This window comes from Pinus tabuliformis, chromosome 1_1 (assembly GCF_031772625.1).
Source record: "Pinus tabuliformis cultivar Carrire ecotype Pingquan chromosome 1_1, CPIR1, whole genome shotgun sequence".
NCBI classification, from domain to species: domain Eukaryota; kingdom Viridiplantae; phylum Streptophyta; class Pinopsida; order Pinales; family Pinaceae; genus Pinus; species Pinus tabuliformis.
In genome coordinates, this window is record NC_142297.1 from 531,973,146 (window position 1) to 531,985,260 (window position 12,115).

The following is a 12,115-nucleotide window of genomic DNA, read 5'->3' on the forward strand; positions in this document are numbered from 1 at the left end:
TTGGACTTCCACACATTACATTTTATCACTTCCTTTGATAATTACATTATTACATCGACAAATGATGTGGCAAGACACATGACATTGTGATGACACTGGTACAAGTCACAACTTGACAATGATGACAAGGACTTCATGGTGAGATGGAAATGCCAAGTTCTTCTTCTTGTTGCTTTGTCTTTAATCTTCATGAGAGGTCTATGCAGTACTTCATCTTCATGAAATATCTGCTTTGTTCTTCTTCTTCACCCTCCAAGGGGCTGAAAATAGGGAGTCTTCACTATGATCTTTGATCTTCCAACTTTCGTCGCAATATAGTGTCCCTTAATCTTCTTGTTCAATGATCAACCAGTTTTTACCGCGTCACAAGTGTCTTCTAACATTGTCTCCCTCTCATTCTCTTCGATAATCAGCCTATCATGTCAAGATATATATTTGCAACTGAAAATCACTCATGGAAAGACAACATCATTATGGAAAACTACTAGTCTATATTGCATCATAAAATTTAATGATTGAGCTTGAACTAGGTATTAGACAGGGAGGAAGACTCAGGGAGTGTGCAATGTGCAGTTCCAAAGGCCATGAGTAAGGGACTGAGACTTGCAACTGCGCATTGCACAGTTCTGGAGACCTGTGAAGCAGGATTGCGTAGTTGAGAGTCACAATAAGGTCGGCTTTCCCATTATAACTGCATAATGCATAATTCTAGAGGGATACTGGGTAGTTGGATTGTGTAGATCAAGGAGCCAAGGAGACAGATTGTAGACTAGGATTGCGCAATGCACAAGAAGAGACTGGTCATGAGGTAAGATTATGCAATTCTAGAGGTCAGGAGGCTAGGATTAAACATTTTGATTGCACAATGTGCAATACTTGGAGACAATAACTATGCATTTTTCAGTTTTAGGAGGCAAGGATGCATGATTTAGGCTTGCAACTGCACAATGAACAATTCAGAGGGGTAGATTGAATCCAAGTTGGTCGAGCATAAGACTTTATGGAATTTGACTAAGTGTGGGATCAATGAGGCAAAAATGAAACCAAGGTTGGGCTTGAACATGATCACACATTCAAAAAATTGAAAACACAACATTGAACACTTAGTACTCATAATCAATATTATCCCCTTAATGCGATGGAAAAACAACATTCTTGTCTAAGTGCGACACTTAAGGTATACTTTGCGACGACAGTGACGACACTAGTCCGATAGTGCACAAAACTTTTGGATTGAGTCTAATACATGTCTACATGATAGATAGGACCCCTTGGTACCAGATTTTCCTCTTGGAATGAACCATAACTCTGCTTTTACAACGTGTGACACTTCCCATGCCAAAAGATGACACTAGCGAAAGTAAGAGAAGAGTGTAAACGACACTTGCAAAAGGCTTAAAGAAAGTGAAAGTGACACATATCAGATCAAATATAACATGGAAGTGAAACTTATTAAAGTGAAATCAAGCCAAAATGATAGTGCAAATGTGAAAGTAACACTTGCGAAAATAAAGGTGCACCAGAGCGACAGTTGAGAAAACTCACTGAAATAATAATATAATTGCAATCAAAGTGAGGTGGACTATCAATGGAGATTGCACACTAATTATCGACGTAGGCTGTGAAGTACACTGTTCTTATGGATTACACAGTCACTTTCACTAGTGATTGTGCAAGCCTTACCTTTAAGAGTTGTGTGGTTCCTATGTAAACTTGCATCGAAAAAAGTCAGCATGCAAAAGCAAGTGACTTTGACACTTAGAATATGAGGGAACATCAACCGACCATGTAGCAAATATGAACGATCACAGAACGACAAATCTTAGGATCACAAGTAGGCTCCAAAATTCAAGTGTAAGAAAAATTTTGGAGCGTGTTTGTCTTAGCGATAACACTTGGCAACATACTGCTAGAATTCTAGCATCTTTGCTCAAATTTTATCCTTAAGTGTAAGGTCTCTGTCTTTTAGGAAGTATTTATTTTCCATGAAGATTACCTTAGATTTTCTACTTATCCTGGATAAAGATACAATCTCTTTTATTCCTTGTTCAACTTCAAAAACATCAACATAGGATTAGTTACACCTCAATTTCTTTGATAAGGGAGGAGGATAATAAGTATACCAAGCATTTGATATTCAAAGTTAAGAAAATTTATCGATGTTTCTCCGCTGCCAGCAAGCCTATTCAGTGCCCTAGCAGAGTCACCTCAAGGAAATACAAGCATCACTTCACTACGAACAGGCTTGTTCCGTACCTCGACAAAGTTGTTTGCTTCACCTCTTTGCGTAGGAAGCCTTTCTCTTCTTCACCTTTTTATTTAGTTATAAATAGAACGTAAAAGACACTTATTTATTTTGAAGGTGGAAGAGGGATCCCATCTTATTTATTTGTAAGAGAGGTTTTTCCTTGTTTAAAGGAGTTGAAAGATAAGTGAAGTTAATATGCATGTTTTAAATTTTTCTCCTTTCCCTTCTCTGCTTGGTTGAGTCGACATGTCGAAATACCATTTAATACAAGGCTGAGTCAGAATGGAAGATCCTAATAATGATATAGGCTTTACAGTTTGACCAAAGGCTTTTTGTCTGGAATGAATCATATTTTTCATTCAGACTTCATTGACTTCAAAAATATGTAAACCCAAGATATATAAGAGGATGACCAATAAGGAAAGCATTATTCATTGTCGCAGTTGTCCTTTTCAATTTTCTCCACATTGACTTTTGAGCCAAATTAGGAATATTTCATGAAGTCTTATTAAACAAAACACAAAAGACAAAACAAAGAAACAAGAACAAAAGGAAAGAAAATGGAGGTTGAACATAAATCAACATGCAAATAGAAGTAAGAAAACAAAAGAAATGCAGAGACCAGATGGATAACAAACACAAGATGAGTGCGAAAAGGGAAACTAGAATATAGCTAAACCTAATCCCAACCTAACCAATTAGAAGGTCAAGGTCAAGTGTAATGAAATTTCCAATGTAGCCACTATAACTACTCCTGACCTGCATACACAAAGATACAAGAGATTACAAATGATATAAAACATTGTGTGAAAAAGAAGATAAGAACTTGAATAAGTTGCATAAGATATCGATGGTACTACCAAAAGGTAGAAAGATGTGTCATAACAACTAACCTTTACCATCCTGCAACCTCACATTTTCGATGAGAACAAAAGTCATACAAACCTCGAAGACTTCTTGTGGATGAATCTTCATTGTTGTTATCCTTCTCAGCAAGCATCAAGAAATACCAAAGCTTATTATTAGCAAAAGGGCTTGCTAAGTAAGATGCTTCCAGACAATCATAAATTTGGTCATGAAATCCAAAACCATCCTTTTGAAAACCCTAAGACTCTCGAGAGAATGAACTTTCAATTATAACATTTGAATCATGGGAAGAATATTGCAAGGGAAAGATAGGTTGATCTGGTTCAGAGGCTTTGTCGAAATAGTGATAACCTAACATAACCATCAGAAAATACTGAAGTTCCTCAATTGTTTGATAAATATCTGAACAATGAAATGATAAATCATAAAGACCACTAGATTCAACTATATCAAATGATGTAAAATAACCATATCAAATATAATAGTGGAAAAATGGTTAATGAAATGGTAGTGTTTATATCCAGCGTTATGATTGTATCATTAGCTTAACATACATGACTCTTGATTGTTGATTGGTTCCCTTTGTGTCCAATTCCATACTAGACCAGTAATATGACAACTTGTGGAATCAAAAGAAATTGTTGACCTTGAAAATTTGGTAAACCAATAACATGCTGACAAAATATTAGAAGGATATATCAAATCAGATCTAGAATCCATATCAGCATGGGGCTTTGATCCATTGTATGATTCAAGACTTAAATTCTGCTCAAAATGATTGGTTTGGCTAGAACAAAAATTATTTTCTCAATGACATTCACAATAAATATTATGAGGTGATTGTTCACCATAGCACTCAAGAGATGTGAATTATTCGGCCAAAGATAATCTTTAAATTGATTGGATTCACAATTTTGTGCATCCATGAAAGGCATATATTCCAATATTGAGTTAGATACAAGAGGTCTAAATGAAGCAGTATCCTCTATCTGATTAGAAACCCAATCTCGAGAAATAGAAAAATTATAACAAGAAATCCAAAAATCCATCAAGGACGAGTTTTCATCCAGTGGAACAATATGAAGTAAATAATTTTGCAAGGAAATCCAAATCTAACACAGTTCGGGGATCTTACCAGGGTTGCAAGAACCTGACATAACCATCAACGAGAGTTGAAGTGCCTTGACTTCCTAAAAAGTTTCAAAACTTTGAAAAGATAGATAATGACATTTTGATAACTGAGCTAGATCACAAATTGTATGTGGAAAACTATTATCAGTTAAATTAACAAGATCACCATTATCTGGATGGGAGCCATCTACATCACTGGTTTGATCATATTTTACAACTTCAACAAACAGATTACTCAAGTCATAGTTTTCTTCCAATCACAAATCTAGAGATGTATGAATCAGAGAAATCTCATCAGGGAATTGATTTGAAGAGATGTGTTCATACAAGAAGGGAGATGGTAAGGATGAAATGGATGCTCTATGATTTGATTGCTTCCTTATTCATCATGGATAACCTTACTAACTTCTGTCAATTGAGAAATAAGCTCATTTAATGACTAACTTGAAGAGCATGGAGTATCTTCATTGCAAGTTGATGCATTATAAATAGTAGAGCATAATGGATAGGGAGGTGAAGAGGAAGAAGTGTTCATAAGAAAATATTCTTTGAATGAATCATATATAAGGTATAAATATTTCAAAAAAATATATTCTTGAGAGACCGAAAGATCAGTTGGTGCACTTGGGCTTCCATCATCATATATATCAACGAAGACATCCTCATCAAAATAATGGTTGCCCAAGACTTCAGATTGATTAAGAAAATTTATTTTCACTAAATTGACTACCAAATTCAATATCAACCAAGAATGAGGAAACATCATCTTCACACAGAGGACTTTGAAAAAGAAGAAATATTGAAATAATGTTCACCTTCCTGTTCCTCTACCTATGAAATGTGACTATCTTGCACGTGTTCACTGCTTGGATTTGGAAGAGATTGATCAGGGAAATCAAGGGACAGGGGATAAAGAGAAAGAGGTGATAGTGGATGACAGGTATCCAAACTAGATTGAAGAATGAAATGAGTGTTAATATGATCTTTCAGAATGGAGGGGTTAGTTTTCACTGTAGGGGTATAAACCATTCCAAGGTTTCCTTCGTCAGATATAATTCATTGAAAGTGGATGCAGATTGAAGAGATGGATCAACAATTTGATTTTCAGATTTCCCAACCTTGACATCTTCACAAGGAGGCCCCAAATTAGTATTGGAAAAGGAGGAGGACAAGGAACAAAAGGAATAGTAGGTTCCTCCTCTAGTAGGTTTCATCCTGCAATCTTACATTTTCGATGGGAACAGAAGTCATACAAACCTCGAAGACTTCTTGTGGATGAATCTTCATCGTTGTTATCGTTCTCAGAAAACATTAATAAAGACCGAAGCTTATTATTAGAAAAATGGCTTGATAAGTAAGATGCTTCTAGCCAATCATAAATTTGGTCATGAAATCCAAAACCATCCTTTTGAAAACCCTAAGACTCTTGGGAGAATGAACTTTCAATTAGAACATCTAAATCATGGGAAGAATATTGCAAGGGAAAGATAGCCTGATCTTCTTCAGAGGCTTTGTCGAAATAGTGAGAACCTAACATAACCATCAGTAAAGACTGAACTTCCTCAATTGTTTGAAAAATATTTGAACAATGAAATGATAAATCATAAAGACCACTAGATTCAACTAGATCAAGTGATGTAAAATATCCATCATCAGATATACTAGTGGGAAAATGGTTATTGAAATGACATTTGTTAGATCCAGCATTATGATCAGATCGGTAGCTTAACATATAAGACTCTTGATTGTTGATCGGTTCCCTTTGTGTCCAATTCCATACTAGACCAGTAATATGAAAACTTGTGGAATCAAAAGCAATTGTTGGCCTTGTAAATCTGGGAAACCAATAACATGTTGACAAAATATTAGAAGGATATATCAAATCATATCTAGAATCCATATCAACATGGGGGTTTTGATCCACTGTTATGATTCAAGACTTGAATTCTGCTCAAAAGGATTGATTGGGCCAGAACAAAAATGATTTTCTCAATGACATTCACAATGAATATTAGGAGCTGATTGTTCACCATAGCACTCAACATATATGAATTATTTGGCCAAATATAATCTTTAAATTGATTAGCTTCACAATTTTATGCATCCATGAAAGGCATACATTCCAATCTTGAGTTAGATACAAGAGGTCTACATGAAGCAATATCCTTTATCTGATCGGAAACCCAATCTCGAGAGACAGAAAAATTATAATGAGAAATTCCAAAATCCATAAAGGATGAGTTTGCATCCAGTGAAACAATACGAAGTAATTAATTTTGCAAGGAAATCCAAATCTAACATAGTTCAGGGATCTTACCAGGATTGCGAGAACCTAACATAACCATCAATGAGAGTTGAAGTGCCTTGAATTCCTGACAAGTTTCGGAACTTTGAAAATATAGATAATGACATTTTGATAACTGAGATAGATCGCAAATTTTATGTGGATAGCTACTATCAGTTAAATTAACAAGATCACCATTATATGGATGGAAGCCATCTACATCACTGGTTTGATCATATTTTACAACTTCAACAAATAGATTACTCAAGTCATAATATTCTTCCAATCACAAATCTAGAAATGTATGAATTGGAGAAATATGATTAACAAATTGATTTGAAGAGTTGAGTTCATGCAAAACGAGGGATGATAAGGGATGAAATGGATGCTCTATGATTTGATTGCTTTATCCTTCATCATGGATAACCTTACTACCTTGTGTCAATTGAGAAATAAGCTCATCAGACGAAGAAGTTGGAGAGCATGGAGTATCTTCATCATAATTTGATGCATTATAAATAGTAGAACACAAGGGATAGGGAGGTGAAGAGGAAGAAATGTTCATAAGAGAATATTCTTTGACTGAACCATATTTAAGGTATATATATTTCAAAACAAAATATTCTTGAGAGACCGAAAGATTAGTTGGTGCACTTGGGCTTCCATCATCATATATATCAACGATGTCATCCTCATCAAAAAAATGGTTTCCCAAGACTTTATATTGATTAGAAAAATTGATTTTCATTAGATTGACTACCAAATTCAATCTCATCTGAGAATAAGGAAACATCATCTTCACACAAAACTCTTTGAAAAAGAGAAGAAATATTGAAAGAATATTCACCTTCCTATTCCTCTACCTACGAAATGTGACTACCATGCACCTATTCATTGCTTGGATTTGGAAGAGATTGATCAGGAAAATCAAGGGACAAGGGATCATGAGAAAGAGGTGATAGTGGATAACAGGTATCCAAACTAGATTCAAGAATGAAATGAGTGTTAATATCATCTTGCATAATGGAGGGGTTAGTTTTCAACGTAGTCTTATAAGCCATTCCAAGGCTTCCTCCATCAGATCTAATTCATTGAAAGTGGATGAAGATTGAAGAGATGGATCAACAATTTGAATTTCAGATTTCCCAAACTTGATATCATCACAAGAAGTCACCCAAATTAGTATTGTAAAAGGAGGAGGACAAGGAGCAAAGGGAATAGTAGGTTCATCCTCTCAAATTAGATGTGTCTCATGATTTAAAAAAGTTTAGGAAGAAAAAACATCAAGGGTTTAGGCCCACCATGTAAATGGATATGAACCAAATGCTCAAAAAAATTTTAATGAAAAAAACATCTATATCTTATTCAGGAAAATCATAACATAGGTGAAGGAATTTATTAGCAAAATCCTCAACTGATTCACCAGGGTTCATTCTTAGTTGATTAATCCTTTTAAGGACACCCTGGTAGTCATACTTGTCACAGGCTAAATGAAGCTCCTTGATGAAGTTTTCAAAGGAATGGATGGAAGCGGGTGGTAGGGTATGAAACCCATCGGTTAACTTGATTGTCAAGTGTGAGGAAGAAAAGAACACAAGCCACATCTTCATAATCGATTTCATAATATTCACAGATCTTAAGAAAAATAGATACATGCTTGGTTACGGATGTATCACCCTTACCATCAAACTTGAATTGAGACAAGTCATAAAGAGTTCCATTAAGGATAAAAAATTTACCATCGTATCTATTGGAAAAACACCTTGGGAGTATGATTTGGGGAAGACCCATTTAAGATAAGAGGTTCAAAATAGACTCAACAGACATAACTTGTCATTTGGCCTTCCTTCTAGCACAAACTATTGACGGTGCTAAAAACTTGTCACCCAAGGGTGTCTCCCAGATATGAATTGCCAATTAGACCTCACACTATTTGGAGTAAGAGTCCCATCCGGAGTATCATCCTGACTACTTGTTGGGCGAGGGATCCCCCAAGGGAAGTTTTGGGGCTTAAAGCCCAGATTTTGTTCAAAAAGTGTAACTCCGATGTAAAGACTCTGCACTTTGTGGGCGCGGAGCGCGTAGTTTGTAAAAGAGTCATAGGGTTGTCTGCCCTCAATTTTGTAATATAATGTCAGCTTTAGAGATCTACCCATGGTCCGCGGACCATGGGATTGTATAAATAGAGCAAGGCTCTAATTTGTAAAACAATGAATGAATGATCATGGAATAGAAGCATAGCGGAGTATCTGTAGTATAAAGTCTAGTTTTGGGGTCATAGAGTAGGAGAAGGCTCTGCAGCTGAGTGCGCAAATGCCTAGTAGTCCGCAGCTGGCTGTGCAGACCCCTACATCTAAGTGCGCAGAGGCCTAGTAGTTCGCAGCTCGCTATGCAGACCCCTGCAGCTGAGTGCACAGGGTGAGTCGAGTCTGTAACCGTTGGAGCATTAATAAAGAGAAGTTTTCATATCAATTCTGTGTATTATTTCCTCTTTGTTGTATTGAATATATTGGGTATAAATTGCATTTCTACTGTTATGTGATGCACGAATATATATGACTATGTGAATTAAGTGAATGTAAGACAGAATATTTGTTTACGCGAAGTTAACTAAGATATTTAAGAAAATAAGTAAGATACGTGGTGTAATTTGGGGAAATAGCACAGATTTATATAATAGCAGCGCGAAAGCATCTCAGCCCCAGGTTAGGGCTGTGAAAAAGGTGATTATAGCAGATCGTGAAGGTATCACAGGTCAGAATAGTGTGCACAGTGACCTGCGCGAGGTAGGCTTAGTTCGACTAAATCAAAACCTCAGACATCTCAAGGGTGTGGAAACTTGGTTCCAGCATCCCCCCATACTGCTTCGGGTGAGACTTCAGTCTGTGCTCCACGGGTTGATGCCGAAAGGGCCAGTAGTGTAGGGATTTTTTTGGCTAATTAACTCCGAACCTAGGTCAGGCCCCATCAAGCCAACAAATGGTTCCATTGTCAGGACCAGAATCTGCATAGAGATGTCTCATGTCGTATCATTGGAATCCAACTAAGAAGGAAATTGAAGGCTATTTGGACAGAAGAATCCATGAGTTCACGGCGCAGGATAACAGGAACCCGCGACTGATAAAAGAAGAGTGGTTAGACTGCTACCTATACATAGAGATTCACGAAATATTCTTCGCGTCCTTCCCCACTGAGCTATATGAGTGGATTGCGAAGTTAGCAGATAGCCAAGGAAGGTGGAAACTCGACGGTCCTATTGTGTGGACCCCAAAGTTAGTGCACAGGTTGGAAGTGTCGAAGGATAAGATCGCGTGCGCCATTGATCAGTGGCTCGATCGGATTATAGGAGGATTCATTATTGAGCTCGTAGTTGACACCTCAGTCAGTTATAGCGAGGCAGAACAACGCTTTCTCAAAGGACCGTGAGGTAAGTACATAAAGTATTTAAATACTTGGATTACAATGCTATTTTACGAAAAGAGGATTATGTAGTTACATTAATTTTCGGGGCTACGCGAAGTGGAAAAGCTTACAAAAACGAAGGGAATAAGGGACTAGAAGATAGCCCCTTGATTTCACCTCCACAAGGGGAAGAGGAAGAGATTATGAAGGTCTCTCTGCGAAGTGCGATCCATTTGATAAGGCAAAGAAGATGGCGGATACCACCTCCACCCACACCGCCACTAGCTTCACCGCCACCACCGTGATTCAATATGGCAAGCACAGTGAAGTTTCCTATGTTCAAGGAATTGGGAAATGAGGATTCAGACCAATTTTGGTTCGTGGTAAGAGCTGTATGGGAAGCGCAAGGAGTTAGAGATGACAATATAAAGAAAGTGACACTGGTTAGCGCTCTGCAGGATCACGCGCTAACCTGGTATATTAAGCATTCTAATGATAATCCGAATGCGGGAATCACGGATATTCAAATTGCGCTAAATAAGGAATTTAGCAGGTCGAAGTCTGAAGCACATTCGATCATTGGATTCAAAGAGATCATGATGCTACTAGGCGAGACTCCTTGGGAGTTGGATCAGAGGCTGAAATGTACAATCCACGAATCTAATATGAATCTGATGGATGGACAACACCGTGAATGGTTTGTAGCGTCACTAACGCCACATTTTAGGAGTGCACTATCGCAGCAGAAGATAACAACGCAGGTAGAGGATTTAGAGATCTCTATGAGGCTGCATGAGACCCCTATTTAGGATCCTAACTGAAGAATTTATGCCTTGAGATGTAGAGTCTGAAACAGGACAAGACAACTTGACTAGAAGCACGCAAAGAGGTGTGGTGCGTAAAATGCAAGGGTTAGGGTCATGACAAGGACCAGTGCCTGGTGTTCTCAAATTACCTTGCAGGAGGAGGACCGATGTCGTTAAGGCTGGAAACGCAAGCAGGACCTAGTGCAGTGCCTGCTTTGTGGTGCACAATTTGTGAAATAGCTGGAAAACATGCTACGTACAACTGTCATTTGTTACAGAAGTACACGCAAAATTCGCAACAGTTGTTCTGTAATTTTTGTAGGTCAGTGGGACACGATGAGTGCACTTGTAGAAGCTATGAGTTGATGATGGATAGAACTCCCACATATAGAGTTCAGGTCGAAACGTGGCCCCTAGACCATAATGCAGGAATGGCGCGAACGGGATTTGAGGGACGTGAACAAAGCTGAGGCGGAGGAGGACCTGGAATAGGTCACAGACAGTTGATATGTGGTGGGCTCCAGTATTGTAGTGATAATGCTACAACTCCTGGAGCTTCCTTCTCTAATTTTATCAACCCAGTAGTTCGTAACAAACTTGGAAGCGACGGTGTTGTATGCACAAGTACTAGCTCTTGTCGCAGCTGTCACTTTGTCAGCTGGCACAAGTCCGCTAGGGCTCAAGCCAACTTCTATGAGTTCTCAGAAGAAGCCTTTTAACCGATGAACGAAAGCTATCTCAAAGGAATTAACCTACTGTAGGAAGGAACTGAAAGCCAACGAGAAATGAAAACCCTAGCAAACCCTAATTCTATCAGCTAGTCCTACTGATGCAAAGGTGGGAATGCGAAATACTGAAAGAGGTGCCATTACTTCTAGGAAGGTGAGATGCATGTGTCTAGACTACTTTGATCTAAAGAAAGCATATTTTTGTATTTTTGTTCACGTTGTTGGAATTATTATGTGTGTGCTTCTAACTGGGTCTTGACTGTGCAGGGATAGATCAAGGGGGGAAATGCTTGGAAAAGGTCAGGAAGGCTCAGAGAGGGTCTAAGGAATCCCTAGCATCCTTTCAGAGAAGTTCATAAAGTTCAGATGCTTGGAAACCGTGTTTACAAGCTTCTACAAGAAGTCTGCAGGGGTTCTATAGGATGTTCAGGATTTCTACAGGAAGTTCACTAATTCCTACAAGATGTTCTGCAATAGGATTTTTGGGTGATAGATGAGTGGAAGAGGCTATATGGATGGTCAAGGAGGTAGGAGGGGATCTTGTGATGGCTTATGGACAGAGATATGAGATGAATAGGGGGTGTGCAAAGTTGGTTGGCCTAGAGGAGGTTAGAGGAAATGGAAGGCGAAAAAGGTAGAGTCACGTGGG